Source organism: Symphalangus syndactylus, chromosome X (genome assembly GCF_028878055.3).
Source record: "Symphalangus syndactylus isolate Jambi chromosome X, NHGRI_mSymSyn1-v2.1_pri, whole genome shotgun sequence".
Taxonomy (NCBI): domain Eukaryota; kingdom Metazoa; phylum Chordata; class Mammalia; order Primates; family Hylobatidae; genus Symphalangus; species Symphalangus syndactylus.
In genome coordinates, this window is record NC_072447.2 from 127490251 (window position 1) to 127508152 (window position 17902).

At 41.7% G+C, this 17902-nt stretch overlaps 1 pseudogene; it reads right to left on the reverse strand.

Moving 5' to 3' along the window:
* Positions 1–13725: 13725 nt before the first annotated feature.
* LOC134735982 (uncharacterized) lies at positions 13726–17592 on the reverse strand (annotated as a pseudogene).
* Positions 17593–17902: the final 310 nt, after the last annotated feature.

The window sequence follows — 17902 nt, forward strand, 5'->3', positions numbered from 1 at the left end:
TACGTGAAATTTGGCTTCACACTAAATCCAGCTTCATGGTTAACTATATTAAAAAAAATTGCCAAACTGCCAATGCATTTTTGCAATGCTTCTTACTTTAATCAAGACTAAGAGTTTTAACTATGAAAATGTTAATTACTCAAATGTTTCCAATTCTTTATCAGGTTTTAAAGAATATTTTATTTAAACTTTTTCCACATCTTTCTCTCCTACTTAATGGTTCCTTACTACATTGTTTCATAAATAACCTTTTCAAATCTGTAATTTGAACTAACTTTTAGATAATTTCTGAATTAGACAAAAATTATTCTTTTTTTCACTAATAACCCTCTCTGGCACATTTTGTATACAGAATAACGTGTTAACTAGAATTTCATCCTTAGTAACCTAAACTTTAGTGAAACCCTAAAAAGCAAGAAATCCTGAACTGTCAGAAATGGGCATTTATAGATAAGAACAATTCCACAATTTTAGAAACATATTTCCCCATATCACAATCCTTTCTTAATTGGAAATGACCCAGATATTAAATGAACATCAAAAATAACTTTAAGATTTTAATTTACACAAAAAGTTTACCTAAAACATGTATCTCATTCACTGTAGTTAATGTTTACTTTTAACAAGGGAGACATGAGACATCAAGCAACATACGTAAAATGAACATTGGTTTGGTACAGAAAGGTGGGACAACTGGAGGCAAGGTGAGGATTTGGGGGTTTTCAGATCACGGGTGGGAGACAAATGGTTGCATTCTTTTGAGTTTCTGATTAGCCTTTCCAAAGGAAACAATCAGATATGCATTTATCTCAGTGAGACTTTGAATAGAAGGGGAGGCAGGCTTCCCCCAAGCAGCTCCCAGCTTGAATTAACACTGACATTTTCAAATATCTAGCAAACACTAACGTAACATTCAGATAAAATGTATGCTGACAATTCTGAAGTCCTTTCTATTTTTATTCTACCAATAATTTTAAAGCTAGCTTTTTTAGTAAAGTTATACTTAGGTCATGTGAACTTGAAAATAGACTTATTTACTTAATTTATGAATGCTCTTTTACTTATAAGCTAATTTGGCAGACACAACATATAACAATAAGTGTACACACAAACACATCTAGTCATGTATACACACACATAAACAAAGATCCAATAGCTTGGAACCTTAGCCATGAAGTAGCAATACAAGCTTGCTGGTTTTAATTTGCCCCAATAGATAATCCAAGGAAGGCTGTGAACCAATATTTTGGGTAAAGCAGTCTCCATGGCAGTTTGATTTTCAAAAACTAAACCTCCCCAGACTCCAAGGAGCACTGGGCCAAACAGTACCAAATGAGGGCATCACATGTTAACCACACTCCCTGCTTAGAACAGCAGCACAAAGGCCTGGATACATGCAATGCCATCCCACTTTCCCATTAGACAGTAAACTTCAGATTCTAAACAATTTTGGGGCCAAGCAGCACTGCAACTGTGAGAGAAAATTCTATGGAGGGCTTATTACTAGACCTCAGAACCTCTGCTGAGAGCATCCTCTTTGGAGAGTTTGAGGTCTGGAGTATCCCCCAGAGCATCCTGCTGTGGGGTCCAATCTTACAGTTCCAGACATCTTTTGCCTTAGGTGGGCACTGGTGCAACTTCGCATGCATTCCCTCCAGAGCCTGCTATGAGCTTTCCTTTGGAACCTGGGTGTAATCCTCAACTTTCAGCATCTTTATAATTTGATAAGGCCACGCTTTCCCATGCTTCCCATTCCATGAACTTTAATGATAGGAACTGGAGGCTGGGTGGGTTTCCTTTGCCTTTAGCCAGTTGAATAGGGGAAGGGAAGAATTTAGCATAAAAAAAAGAAGGTTTAAGTCATCTGAAACTTGTGAGTTTGCTCTGAGCTGCCCTGCACATAGGGATCAGGGACCACGTGTGGAAAAGATTTTTTAAAAAGTCATTCGCCCTTTGAGGCAGGGCAATTATTCCCATTCATTCCTTGGCCTTCAGGCAATACTGGGCAGTGACCCCAGACAATTTGCCCTCATTTTCAAGGAGCTATTAGGAAACAGCTGCTGAAAAACTGAAAAAGAAAGAGGAAAAGGAGAAATGAAAAAGACCCGAATGCCTTAGGCTAACCAACTGGTGGCAGTTAGGTTTCTCCACATGGAAGCCCCTTAGTTTCACCGACTATGACCAGAAACCTGCAGTTGCTTCCATGTTTAGATGCTGCCCATCAAGCGTCCTGGGTTGGAAAGGAAAAGAGAGAAAGAGATTCCCCTGTATGGAGCAGAAAGGAAAAGGAGAAAGGAGACGAATAAATCCCAAAGTTTTGTAAGATACCATAAATCTTTCTGAGTTTCTCTTCAAAGGGTTTAGCCTGTTAACTTCCTTATCCTTTGTTCTCAAACTCAACTTTCTTGTTCTTCCTTGCCCCCTAGTTACCGTAAACAGCCTCGTCCTGTCAGCTCTAATCAACAACTCACATCTGTTCCCTTGGTTACCTGTACCCATTGTTCCCCCGAAACTGTACATCTCACATGCTCCACCTCTGTGCCTTACATCCCCCTCGCCTTCTATATTTAGGAAAATATGTACAAGTAGCCAGTTGGGTCAGCTCAGACTGTGTGGTCCAACCGCAGCCCATGGAGGAGTGACACACAGAGAGGGACTGCGTTAAGGATAAAACCCCCCAGTCTCCTTTGTTCTCTGTGCTCTTGTGATCTTGATTGATGCAAATGGTACCCTTCTGCAGAAGTAAATTGCCTTGCTGAGAGAATTAAACTTTTGTCTGAGTGCTGGTTTTACTTCATGGCACTGAGCATTTATTCCTGCAGCATTTTGTATCCAACAATTCGGGCTTACCTCTTCCTCCTGGCTGGCTTACCAAAATATATTAACAGTGGAGGGGGTCCAGGTTCTTGGTGTCTTGAAGAAAGTATTGGATAAAATGCACAAAGCAAGGAAGGGATGAAGGGATTTATTGAAAGTGAAAGTGCACTCCACAGCATGGGAGCGGGCCTGAGCATAGTGGCTCAAAGGCCCTGTTACAGAGTTTTTGTGAGTTTAAATACCCTCTCTTAGAGTATGCCCTATGTAAATGAAGAGGATGAAGTAAAGTTTCAAAGTCATTTGGCCTACGCCCTATGGAGAGGGTATTTCCTGTCATTGTTGAAGTGTGAATCGGCCTTATGTTCTCTGCCTCCAGACCCTATTTCCCTGCCTCACTGGGATAAAGCCGACTTGATTGTGGTGAATAAGCTTTTTGATGTGCTGCTGGACTCAGTTTGCCTGTATTTTGTTGAGGATTTTTGCATCGATGTTCATCAAGGATATTGGCCTGAAGTTTTCTTTTATTGCTGTGCCTCTGTCAGGTTTAGGTGTCAGAATGCTGCTGGCCTCATAGAATGAGTTAGGGAGAAGCTCCTCCTCTTCAATGTCTTGGAATAGTTTCAGTAGAAATGGTAACAGCTGTTTTTTGTACATCTGGTAGAATTTGGCTGTGAATCCATCTTTCATTTGGTAGGCTATTTATTACTAATTCAATTCAGAGCTCATTTTCATTGTGGTATAATAATATATTTGGTGTTTGTCCCAGGTTCCTGGCACAGAGCTCTTTTAAAAATTTCCTGAATTATAGGAATGTCTTTTGTTATTCATAACAAGCCCTTTCAATCGCACCTGGGTTTATGCTAATGAGGTGACTTAAAATGGAGCCCCTAGGTAGCCACAGGATGTGGATGGACACCACAAAGACCAAGTAATTAGAGGGTTGGAGATTTCAGGCTTGCCAACAAACCTCCTGGAAGGGGGAATAAGAAAGGTTGTTACCAGAAAAACTGGTCCCCCATAAAGGGGTCTATTCCTGTTTGGTACCATGAAGCCAATACACAAAACCTCAAGTGAGCATCAAAAAGCAGAGGCTTTCAAAATTGACAAATGGGATCTAACTAAACTAAAGAGCTTCTGCACAGCAAAAGAAACTATCATCAGAGTGAACAGGCAACCTACAGAATGGGAGAAAATTTTTGCAACCTATCCGTCTGACAAAGGGCTAATATCCAGAATCTACAAAGAACTTAAGCAAATTTACAAGAAAAAAACAACCCCATCAAAAAGTGGGCAAAGGATATGAACAGACACTTCTCAAAATAAGACATTTATGTGGCCAACAGACTTATGAAAAAAAGCTCATAATCGCTGCTCATTAGAGAAATGTAAATCAAACCCACAATGAGATACCATCTCAAGCCAGTTAGAATGGCGATCATTAAAAAGGAAACAACAGATGCAGGAGAGGATGTGGAGAAATAGGAACCCTTTTACACTATTGGTGGGAGTGTAAATTAGTTCAACCATTGTGGAAGACAGTGTGGCAGTTCCTCAAGGATCTAGAACTAGAAATACCATTTGACCCAGCAATCCCATTACTGGGTATATACCCAAAGGATTATAAATCAATCTACTATAAAGACACATGCACATATATGTTTATTGCAGCACTATTCACAATAGCAAAGACCTGGAACCAACCCAAATGCCCATCAATGGCAGATTGGATAAAGAAAATGTGGCATATATACACCATGGAATACTATGCAGCCATAAAAATGGATGAGTTCATGTCCTTTGCAGAAACATGAATGAAGCTGGAAACCATCATTCTCAGCAAACTAGCACAGGAACAGAAAACCAAACACTGCATGTTCTCACTCATAAGTGGGAGTTGAACAATGATAACACATGGACACAGGGAGGGGACAATCACACACTGGGGCCTGTTGAGGGGTGGGGGACTAGGGGAGAGATAGCATTAGGAGAAATACCTAATGTAAATGATGGGTTTATGGGTGCAGCAAACCACCCATCCTGGGCAACATAAATAAACATAATTAAAAAAAAAATTATCTAGGCAGGTTAGCATGCACCTGTAGTCATAGCTACTCAGGAGGCTGAGGTGGGAGGATTGAGCCTAGGAGTTCAAGGTTAGACTGAGCTATGATTGCACCACTGCACTCCAGCCTAGATTGTTAGATATGAGTTCTAAATTTCTCTTCAGAAAATCAATATGTCGGTATGTTCAATTCTTTGCCTTCTACTTTTAAACTTAACTTTCTCATAAAGCAACCTTTTTCAATTGCCTGCTCCAGCCTGACTCATTCCGATTACCTGCTCCACCCTGACTCATTCTCCACCCTGACTCATTCTGATTTCCTGCTCTGCCATAACCATGTTTCCCACCAAATCACTCACCCCATCACTCTCTTTAAGTTAGCCAATCAGAATTAGTTTAGCCTGTGCAGTCTAACCCTAGCCAATAGGGGAACGACACAGCAGCAGCGGCCACGTGCATCAGGGATAAGAACCCCTTCCCCTCCCTTGTCCAGGTGTGTGCTCACCATTGCTCCATCTATAAGGGTACACCCTTCTATAGAAGTAACTTGCCTTGCTGAGAATTAAAAATAAAATTTTATATTCAAGTGCTATTTCTTTTGTGGCACCAAAACTTTATTTATAACAAGATGACAGAATGAGACCCTGTCTCTCTAAAAGTAAATGAATAAATAAATAAATAGATTGTGAGAACAAAGTAAATAAATACATAAAAATTTTAAAAATACAAAAAAAGATATAAGTAGTTGTTTATTGCAGTGCTATCTATAATGTCAAAATATTGGTGATATCCTGCATGTCTATTGATAGAGGATTGGTTAAATAAGTTATGATACATCCATTTAGTGGGTTACTAAGTATTGGTTAAACGTGGTGATGTTTATCAGTCACTGAAAGGCAAAGAGTGTGTGGGGGTGGGAAGGAGTGTTGTATTCAAGGGGGTTGTGGGGGTGGGGGTAGGGGTGTGTGGCAGTATACAAGGAAGGATTTTTGGAAATACGTTTACCAAAATGTTAACTGTGGTCACTTCTGTGTGGTGGGATTCAGAAGTGATTTTTAGTTTCTTAATACATTTCTGTATGGTTTAAAGTTTCTACCATATCCATGAAGCATTTTTACAATAAAGAGACAACTGTAAGAAATTTTTATTTTGAAAAAGTAATAGAGCTACTTTGATTATAGTATGATTGGACTTTGATTCAGTTATGAATAATAAGCTAGCCTACTCCCAATTATAAAGTACCTGGATAAATTGGTGTAAAACCTGTCTTTTCTCTTCAAGTCCCATATGTTCCCCTTTATATGTCTCTGACTCCAAAGTGTTTATTAACCTGAGGTTGGGGGTGGGCATTGCATATTAGAGCATCTTACTTACTCATCTCCTTGTGCTGAAATTGGAACCTTCGATCCTGGATAATATTGCTACCAGAAACCACTTGATTAGAGCTGAACTGTAGTGAATTCTCTAGAGGTTTGTTCAGCCATTGGCTTAAGCTCTCTAGATAAAGTTTTAAAAATTTCCTGAGTTCATACACCCGTGTTGCCTCAGTGGGTGGTACCCAAAATGATAAAGTCAGTGTTATACTCCCTGTTCCTGTTATTATCATGGGTGCTAGCAGATTCCAGCACCAGCCACACATGAGTGCTTTAAGACAAACAGTCCAAGCAGCTCACAAAGTTACAGGACCAGGGCATGGTTTACTTTCAGGAGGAAGCAGGCAGGATCAATTCTGAGGTTCGTCAGGTTATTAACCCAGAACTACTGGCCCCCATTTTCCACAATGACTCAAGCATCAGCTCACCCATTGGGTTATCTCTTTTTATTTTCTTGGTAATTTTTTCTGGGATCTGCTTTCTCTTCCAGGTCCCTGCCTTGGTAAAGACCTTTGTGGTTGAGTTCAAGTTGACAGGTTTTCTTAGCTTGGAATCTGAAGGGAGAGGTTCGCTTCTCATTCTTTTCATTCGTCTTCACCACAGAAGGCCCTATGCTCTACAGCTTTCTTCCCAGATCTGCATACTAGAGGGGCGGACTTAGTGAAGACCTGAAAGATCCTCCTGTTATCAATTTACTCAGAGCAATAACTACTTACACATCTCTCCTTTGAACAAGAGAAACTCTCAAAACCTTTGCCCTGAATAAATATGCTCCAAGAGAATTTTTTTGTATCTTCTCTACAATGAAGATGGCAGTTTTAAAAAATTTAAGTAAATAATAGTTTGTTCAAATTATTCCCCTCAGCAGCTGCTCCACTACAAAAGAGCTTCCTGCCAGTTTAAGTGTGTGGTAGCTCCACAGAGACAAGTAAGTCTTGGTACATTGACTGAACTGTTTCTAGACCTACAGAAGGGAGGATCAGATCCTGGACCATTGTGATCCCACCCAGGCAATAGCCCTTATAAGAAACTAGCAGAACTCATTAATCCATTCATTTAGGAAATATTTATTGTTCACCTGCTATGTGGTCAGCACTGTTACAGGCACTGGGGAATACTGTAACTGCCCAATGTGTTCTTCTTGCCTGCTTCCCAGATAGAGCCAATTTATCAAGACAGGGGAATTACAATAGAGAAAGAGTTTAATACATGTAGAGTCAGCTAAACAGGATACCAGAGTTTTATTGTTACTCAAATCAGCCTCCCCCAAACTTCAGAGGCTAGGGTCTTTCAGGGATAGCTTGGCAGGTGGGAGGCTAGGGAATGGGTGCTGCTGATTGGTTGTGGATGGAAATATAGGGTTGTGGAAAATGGTCCTCCTGTGCTGAGTTCACTTCTGGGTGAAGGCCACAGGTTGGGCTAGTGGGTCTGGATGGAGTCATCTGGTCATCAGAAATGCAAAAGCCTGAAAAGACATCTCAATCTTAGGTTATACTATAGTGATGTTATTTACTAGAGTAATTGAGGAAGTTGCAAATCTTGTGACCTCTAGAATAATGGCTGGTAATCATTTATGCCTACATCTTAGCAGAATTCAGGCCCCCCTCATCCTCTTAACTGGGTGGACCTTTCATTAGTTTTACAAAGGTAGTTTAGTTTTGGGAATGGCTATTATCATTTAAACTATAAACTAAATATCTCCCAAAGTTAGCTTGGCCCGTGGCCAGGGAGTTTGGAGGTTAAAGGCAATATGTAGTTCGTTTGGTCAGATCTCTTTTACTTTTACAATTTTCTAACTGTTATAATTTTTGCAAAGGTGGTTTCAATCCCCCATTTTGGGTTTCACCACACCTTATTCTTAGGTGTGAGCTACAGAGATGGGAAAAGGCCAAAAACTGCTCTAACGTCTTTCCGCTGACAGGGGGTGTTGTTGGGATAGGGTTGGCTCCAGGGTAAGAGTAGAGAAACTGCTTTACAGCTGTCTGGATGTATTCACAGCCTGGTTGGAAGTTGACAGCAAACTATAAGATAATGAGTCCTAATATAAGGAATGAAAGTCCTAGCTTTAGAAATCCTTGTAGAATTTATCTAAAGCCCTAAGGGATCCAGGTGAATAGCTCTGAGAACCAGTCAGACACAGGGTCACTAGTCGAGAAAGATTTGTGTTAGAGGTTGTTGGTAGACAAATTGAGATGAACAGGAAAGAGTAAATTTAAATATACCATGCCATATCTTTTCAAGTCAGCTTTTAGTTCAGAGAATAGATCAATTCAGTTAAACAACTCTGTCCTATTTCAGGAGGTGGTATTGCAGATGGGCTAGGGCTCTATATGTGATGAAGGCAAACAGATTTTTAATAGGAGGCATTTCTATGGAAACAGAAGAAAAGCAAAGGTTAGTGCTGGTCACAATTTATCCAGATGTTGGTCTCAAAGCATCTTTAGTTATATAGGAGGAAGACAGTGGCAATCTGACACATTTTTTCTTGTCTGTATTACAAGGAATAAGCTCCAGCTTGCAGGGCCTCAGGAAAAAGGTAATAGCAATTTCATTGAGTCCAGGTCAGAAAAATGGAAGAAAAATTGGAAAGCATGAGTTTGGAGACTTGTAGCTCAGAGAGAATTCAGGATTCAGACCAAATTGCAGAAAATAATAAAAACAACAACAACCAAAACCAGACAAGACTAGAATCTAACAGGTGTCCTATAGTGTTTTTTTTTCTTTTATGTTTTTGAGACAGGGTATCACTCTGTCACCCAAGCTGGAGTGCAGTAGCATAATCATGGCTCACTGCAACCTTCACCTCCCAGGGTTCAAGTAATTCTCTTGCATGTCTCCCAAGTAGCTGAGATTACAGGCACAAGCCACCACACCTGGCTAATTTTTTTTTGTATTTTTGGTAGAGACGGTGTTTCACCATGATAGCGAGGCTGGTCTTGAACTGCTGACCTCAAGTGATCCACCCGCCTCAGCCTCTCAAAGTGCTGGAATTATAGGCATGAGCCACCACCGACCTTATAGTACTTTTTGAAACATAATTTTTCTCTCTGCAGTCCCCATTTTTATGAAAGACAAATCATAATTGGAAAAATGTATTTGCAAAATAAGTTTTAGTCTTATTATACTTTGCCCGACTGTTTGCATAAAGTGCAGCAATAATAATTATTTGACATATAGGCTCTTTTAATAAAATTGGCTTACTGGAACTGCTTTTTCATAAGGAATCTCAGATTGGGCTTTTAAAATCCTCAAGCTCAGCCATGGATTTATCTGTGCCTGCAAATATTTGTATTAATTGGTTGAATTCCTCTCCTCTCAGTCTCAAGATAACTTGGGGCTCCTGGGCCTGTCAGAAAGTGACATTCTTTACTTACCACAGGTGAGGAACCATGTACAGGGACTGTATACACAAGGTATGAGGCCAATTTTCCCAAGGGGCTGTTACCAGCTCTATAAGTCAACCTTGATTCCTTAAAGCAATCTGTTTATATCTGAAAGCATATCATTCCAGTCAAAGCCTTGGTAATATAACCAGTATCTCCAATTTTGTCCTGTTACAAAAGAAAACAGATTCTTATTGCAATTATGCAAATAACTATATTGGTAAAAGTTAAAAATACTCATGAATACTTTCCAAAGACTTATGTTCAAGAACACTTGTCAAGGCCAGGTGCAGTGGCTCACACCTGTAATTCCAGCTGACTTTGGGAGGTCAAGGCGAGTGGGTCACCTGAGGTCAGGAGTTTGAGACCAGCCTGACCAACATGCTGAAACTCCATCTCTACTAAAAATACAAAAATTAGCCAGGTGTGGTGGTGGCCTCAGCTACTTGGGAGGCTTTGGCAGGAGAATTGCTTGAACTTGGGAGGCAGAAGTTGCAGTGAGTTGAGATCTTGTCATTGAACGCCAGCCTGGGCAACAAGAGCAAAGACTCCATCTCAAAAAAACAAAAAACAAGAAAACACTTGTCAGAGTCCTATAGATGATTATAAACTGCCTTTTGAAAAGGATCAAAATAAGATGACAATTGTCTGTGGATGACAAGTCTTAGGATAGCCACAGTTAAAGATGCAGTCAACAAGGAAATCTGGTCATTTTTGTGGCACATAATAATTTAATACAACAGTCATAATTATTACTCATAGCATATACCAAGACATATCAGAATTATAGGAATCATATAGTTTTGGAACTCATACTAGTAACATATGTATATGAATATAACCCAAGGAAAGTTAAATACCATTTTATATTTGACAATGGTCCTTGTATGATTTTAACATACCAAATAAGCCAGGTATGTCTCTCTCTCTCTTTTTTTTTTTTTAAATTAAGACAGAGTCTTTCTCTGTCACCTGGGCTGGAATGCAATGGCATGATCTTGGCTCACTGCAATCTCTGCCTCCTGGATTCAAGTGATTCTCACGCATCAGCCTCCTGAGTAGCTGGAATTACAGGTACACCACCGCACCTGGCTAATTTTTTGTATTTTTAGTAAAGATGGAGTTTTGCCATGTTGGCCAAGCTGGTCTCAAATTCCTGGCCTTAAGTGATCTGCCCGCCTCAGCCTCCCAAAGTGCTGGGATTACAGGCATGAACTACCGTGCCCAGCCAAATATGTCTCTTTTGCACTTAAAAAGGTTAATGAGGCAAAAAAAAAAAAAAAAAAAGACGTAATTTAGAATATGATTTTGGAAAGTTTGTCAAATATCAAAGGTTTAAAATAATTGATATCACAAAATAGGATCACAAGTCATTCATTTAGCTGAAGTAACAGCTCAAAAATGTTTTCTTTTCTTTCTTTCTTTTTTTTTTTTTTCTTGAGATGGAATTTCCCTCTTGTTGCCCAGGCTGGAGTGCAATGGTGCGACCTTGGCTCACCGCAACCTCCGCCTCCTGGGTTCAAGAGACTCTCTTGTCTCAGCCTCCTGAGTAGTTGGGATTACAGGCATGCGCCACCACACCTGGCTAATTTTGTATTTTTAGTAGAGACGGGGTTTCTCCATGTTGGTCAGGCTGGTCTTGAACTCCTGACCTCAAGTGGTCCACCTGCCTCGGCCTCCCAAAGTTCTGGGATTACAGGCTTGAGCCACTGTGCCTGGCCTCAAAAATTTAAGAATCTTTACTTTGATAGAGGGGAGACAGCTTTTCAAACAAGACCCAATAAAGATGGCATGAGACAAACTGAATCTGTCTCTTCTCTCTCCCCTCTTTTTGTTCCTATAGTTTACTCAAAAGGCAACATCAAGAAATCCTGTCCTCACAAAAAATAGAAAAATTAGCAGGGCGTGGTGGCATGTGCCTGTAGTTCCAGCTACTCGTGAGGCTGAAGTGGAAGGATCACCTGAGCCCGGGAGGTAGAGTTTGCAGTGAGCCATGATGGTACCACTGCACTCCAGCCTGGGACAGAGTGAGATTCTGTCTAAAAAAAAAAAAAAAAAAAGATGGCCAGGAAAAGCGGACACCTTTACAGGTGGAGATTTCCTTAAAGATGTAAGGTAATTGGATTATTGGCTTTAGGGTGGAGCCTTTTAAGGAACAGGGCCAGGAAGGCATGCAGTTTCTAGGGCCTAACAGGCGGGCATAGCTGGGAGGCAGAACAGATCCCCAAAAATTAAGGATCCCATTTTTACACCAAATCCTGAATCCCCAAAAGAGGGAAACACTATGGGAAGAGACAGTGCATAAAGTTCTTTTTGTGGCCATGTGGGAGTGCTTTCTCCTAGTCTCCACCATCTGGAGGGTGGGAATTTTTAGGTTCATGTCATGGCTAGCCCTAAGAATTCTCTTGAGCAGTTAAAATCCTTTCCAAGCCCAAAAATGACTATCCTAGACTCCTTATGGGAAAAGCAATGGTGACCTCCCCATGTTGTAGCTGACTAGCTAAGGCCTTGACCTTTTACTAATGGTGGCCTGGGTTCTATTTCTGCTTAGGGAATGAGCCCTTTCTGGATTAATACTTGTGCAGCTTTTGCCATTTAGTGATTATTTTTCCTTCCAGGGACAGCTTCTGATATCCTGTCTTGAATTTTCCTTTCTCTGAGCTACTTTTGGGGCAATTCCAGATCTTGTAAAAATGACTTGCCATCTTATGCGTCTGTGGTTATTCATAAGTTTAGTTAAGGCTTATTGATTTTACATATGAGGTTACTTTTTGTAAAAAAAAATTTCAAAAGCCAGAAATATAGGCTGTTTGTCTCAGCTAAAATCTAGTAATAAAAGATTTAAAAGTATTTTTCTTTTGAGATCTCTGTTGTTAAAAATCAACTTAATTAAGGCTGATATTTGGGTTATATGCATACAGATACTGTTTTAGAGCCCCTGCTCTGCCTCTGTAAAAACTCAGCCAACAGAATTCTGTCTGATTCTCTGTTTCCTCCTATATGTTCCTTCTTTCTCTGGTATCTAATCTTTCTGACTTTTAGGGGGACCAGAAGTTACATTGCATTATGAGAAAATTTTAACCTTGATTTATAATAGCTATATAAAACATATACTTTTAAAAATGGTTAATAGCAGTTGTTTAGAGTGAGTGATTATTACCACAGGGCTATACTCCTATCTTTGTTCATTTAAATAAGAAACGCATCCTCTTGGACACTTAGGAGCTATGGAATGGCGGGGTGAGAGATGATTACAGAGTGGGCTGATTGGCACTAGGTTGCACAGCAGCCTCAGGGAAACATCCTTTCAATGAGATATATTGTGGAACATTGCACTGTCTCACTCTCTATAAGTATATATGTCTATATATATATATATATATATATATATATGAGAGTTTATTAAGCATTAACTCACACAATCACAAGGTCCCACAATAGGCCATCTGCAAGCTGAGGAGCAAGGAGAGCCAATCTGAGTCCCAAAACTGAAGAACTTGGAGTTCAGTTCAAGGGAGGAAGCATCCAGCATGGGAGAAAGACGTAGGCTGGGAGGCTAGGCCAGTCTAGTCCTTCCACGTTTTTCTGCCTGCTTTATATTGTAGCCATGCTGGTAGCTGATTAGATGATGCCCACCCAGATTAAGGGTGGGTCTGCCTTTCTCAGCCCACTGACTCAGATGTTAATCTCCTTTGGCAACACCCTCACAGACACACCCAGGATAAATACTTTGTATCCTTCAATCCAATCAAGTTGACACTCAGTATTAACCATTACAAGTCCACCCCTTGCCAACTTGAACCCATACACATCTCCTGAGATCATACATAATCTTCAAATAAAGACAACAGTAAGGTCATAATTACACCTGACATAATACAACTATCCTTCATACAACTGGAAGTGCACCAATTCCCAACCCAGATACTATTACATAAAATTAACAATACTTAAATGCTAATATGAAGTCAATAAATCTTATGGCACATGATAAAAGAAAAAGGAAATAAAATGGAGATATTTTCTTAATACAAGTGTATGAATGCACAAACGTGTTTTTAAGAAAAGAAGGAAGAAATACTCATGACAATCACAGTCCTCATTTCTGCAGCTGGTCACGTGGTTGTAGCTCATATTGATGACTACTTTCTTCTACTACCCATTCTGTATTCCCTTTGCCTTCAGCAAGCACCTCAGCAGGTCATGTTTTTTTTTCGTGGTGCAGTGACCCAAACCTTTAATTCCTGAAGTGTCTGGGCTATTTGTAGTCCTGCCTGGATTTGAGCTGTTGTAGTTTCCCGTTGACCTTAATCACAGGTCATGGTAATACTAAGAGATGCTACTAAGAGATGCCCTAATGGATCTCCTGTATTCCGTGCATACTCTTCCTTACCTTTATTGCAGAGTAGTAGACTGATTTCATCTTGATAGTCCGGGTCAATCACCACAGTCAACACTGTAACTCTCTTCTTAGCCTGTTGACTTAAAGGTAGGAGGAGCCCTAAGTGTCTGGGTGGCAATCTTAACTTCCAGTTTAATGGAATTGTTGTTGTGTCTCTTGGTGGCAGGGTTCCTCCCTCCGGCACTAAGACCTCTAGGCCAGCAGAACGTAATGTCGCGGGAACAGGAAGCAAAAATTTTGCTAGTGGATCACTAGGGGAAATGGTGAGTGGTGTCACTTCCACTTCCACTCCTTGATTCCTGGATCTGTGAATCCTGGCTGTGGGAGAAACAGTACCATATATTGGATGCTGATTCAGAGCATACATGGCCTTCTGGAGAACTTTGCCCCAGCCCTGCAAAATATTGTCACCTAGTTGGCATTGTAATTGTCACTTCAAAAGGCCATTCCACCATTCTGTCAATCCAGCTGCTTCAGGATGATGGGGAACATGGTAAGACCAGTGAAATCCATGAGCATGAGCCCACTGCCGCACTTCTTTAGCCATAATAATGAGTGCCTTGATCAGAGGCAATGCTGTGTGGAATACCATGACGGTGGATAAAGCATTGCATGAGTCCATGGATGGTAGTCTTGGCAGAAGCATTGCCTGCAGGATAGGCAAACCCATATGTGGAGTAGTGTCTATTCCAGTGAGAACAACCCTCTGTCCTTGCCATGATAGAAAAGGTCCAATATAATCAATCTGTCACCAGGTAGTTTGTTGATCACCCAGAGGAATGTTGCCATATCGAGGGCTCAGTGTTGGTGTCTGCTGCTGGCAAATTGGGCACTCAGCAGTGGCTGTAGCCAGGTCAGCCTTGGTGAGTGGAAGTCCATGTTGCTGAACCCACGTGTAACCTCCATCCTTGCTACCATGGCCACTTTGTTCATGGGCCCATTGGGTGATGACAGAGGTGGCTGGGGAAAGAAGCTGAGTGGTGTCCACAGAACGGGTCATCCTATCCACATGATTATTAAAATCCTCCTCTGCTGAGGTCACCCGTTGGTGAGCACTCACATGGGATACACAGTTTTTGACCACTCAGAGAGGTCCATCCACATACCTCTTCCCCAAATTTCTTTGTCACCAATTTTCCAATTATGCTTCTTCCAAGTCCCTGACTATCCAGCCAAACCATTGGCTATAGCCCACGAATTAGTATAAAATCGCACATCTGGCCATTTCTCCATCCATGAAAAGTGCACAACCAGGTGCACTACTCAAAGTTCTGCTCACTGGGAAGATTTCCCTTCACCAATGTCCTTCAGGAATGTCATAGAAAGGGGCTGTAGTGCTGCAGCTGTCCACTTTGGAGTGGTGCCTGCATACAGTGCAGAACCATCTGTGAACCAGGCCCCAGTCTTCTCTTCCTCTGTCAACTGATCATAGGGAACTCTCCATGAGGCCATCAGTGCAGGCTGGGGAAGGGAAGGCAGAGTGGCAGGAGTGGAGACAACGGGCATTTGAGCCACCTCCTCAAGTAACTTACTTGTGCCTTCAGGACCTGCTTGAGCCCAATCATGTATATACCACTTCCATTTGATGATGGAATTGCTGCTGTGCATGACCCATTTTATGGCTAGATGGGTCAGAAAGCACCCAGTTCATAATAGGCAGTTCAGGTCACATGGCGACTTGATGACCCATAGTCAAACGTTCAGTTTCCACCAAAGCCCAGTGACAGGCCAAGAGCTGTCTCTCAAAAGGAGAGTAGTTATCTGCAGAAGATGGCAGGGCCTTGCTCCAAAATACTAGAGGCCTCCACTGTGATTCACCTATGGTGGCCTGGCAAAGGCTCCAAACAGCATCCTATCTGCCACTGACACCTCAGTCACCATTGGATCTGCTGGGTCGTGTGTCCCAAGTGGCAGAGCAGCTTACACAGCAGCCTGGGCCTGTTGCAGAGCCTTCTCCTGTTCTGGAACCCACTCAAAATTGGTAGCCTTTTGGGTCACTTAATAAATGATCCGGCATAACACACCCAAATGAGGAATGTGTTGCCTCCAAAATCCAAATAGGCCCACTAAGTGCTGTGTCCCTTTTTTGGTTGTAGGAGGGGCCAAATGCAGCAACTTCTCTTTCACCTTAGAAGGAATATCTCGACAGGCCCCATGCCATTGGACTCCTAGAAATTTTACTGAGGTAGAAGGTCCCTGAATTTTAGTCAGATTTATTTCCCATCCTCTGGCATGCAAGTGTCTCACCAACAAGTCCAGTGTGTTTGCTACTTCTTGCTCACTGGATCCAATCACCATAATGTCATCAATGTAATGGACCAGTGTGATATCCTGTGGAAGCGAACAGTGATCAAGGTCTCTCTGAATAAGATTATGACACAAAGCTAGAGAGTTTATATACCACTGAGGTAGGATAGTAAAGATATATTGCTGGCCTTGCCAGCTGAAGGCAAATTGCTTCTGGTGGGCCTTATGGACAGGAATGGAGAAAAAGGCATTTGTCAAGTCAATTGCTGCATACTAGGTATCAGGAGATGTGTTAATTTGCTCAAGCAATGAAACCACATCTGGTACAGCAGCTGCAATTGGATTCACCACTTGGTTAAGCTTACGATAATCCACTGTCGTTCTCCAAGATCTGTCTGTCTTCTGCCCAGGCCAAATGGGAGAACTGAATGGGGATGTGGTGGGCATCACCACCCCTGCATCTTTCAAGTCCTTGATGGTGGCACTAATCTCCACAATCCCTGCAGGGATGGAATATTGTTTTTGATATACTATTTTTCTAGGTGGAGGAAGCTTTAATGGCTTCTATTTGGGCTTTCCCATCATAATAGCCCTCACCCTACCAGTCAGGGAGCCAATGTGGGGGTTCTGCCAGCTGCTAAGTATGCCTATGGCAGTTATGCATTCTGGCACTGGAGAAAATGACCACAGGATGAGTCTGGGGACCCACTGGACCCACTGTCAGTTGGACCTGAGCTAAAACTCCATTAATTACCTGACTTCCATAAGCCCCTACTTTTTTTTTTTTTTTAAGATGGAGTCTCGCTCTGTCACCCAGGGTGGAGTGCAGTGGCATGATCTCGGCTCACTGCAACCTCCGACTCCTGGGTTCAAGCGATTCTCCTGCCTTGGCCTCCTGAGTAGCTGGGATTACAGGCACAAGCCACCATGCCTAGCTAATTTTTGTATTTTTAGTACAGATGGGGTTTCACAATGTTTGTCAGGCTGGTCTTGAACTCCTGACCTCATGATCTGCCTGCCTTGGCCTCCCAAAGTGTTGGGATTACAGGTGTAAGCCACTGCACCCGGCCCATAAGCCCCTACTTTAACTAGAGGGCCACAATGACATTTTGGGTCCCCTGGAATCAACATCAGCTCTGAGCCAGTGTCCAGTAGTCCCTGAAATGTCTGATCATTTTCCTTTCCCCAGTGCACAGTTACCCTGGTAAAAGGCTGGAGGTCTCCTTGGGGAAGGGTGGAAGAAAGATTAACAGCATAAATTGTCAGTAATGTAGTGGGGTCTTTCCTCAAGGGGACCTGGCCTCCCATTCATTCAAGGGGTCCTGGGTCTGTAAACTGGCTCAAGTCTGGAAATTGATTGATGGGCCATGATTCTCTGTTTTTATAATTCAAATTAGTCTTTTGTCCATTAGACCTAGAAGTTTTCTGCTTGCATGAATTAAGTAGGAATGCAGTAGGCTTCCTATCAACTTCACTTATAGGAACACTGTGATTAATTGGTCAATGCCAGAGCTCTACACAAGTCAGACTATTATGATTGCCACTTTGCCTCTGCTGTCCATTACAGTAGCTACACCCACCTTGCCTTTGACGATTGAGTGCCGCCACTTGGCCCCTG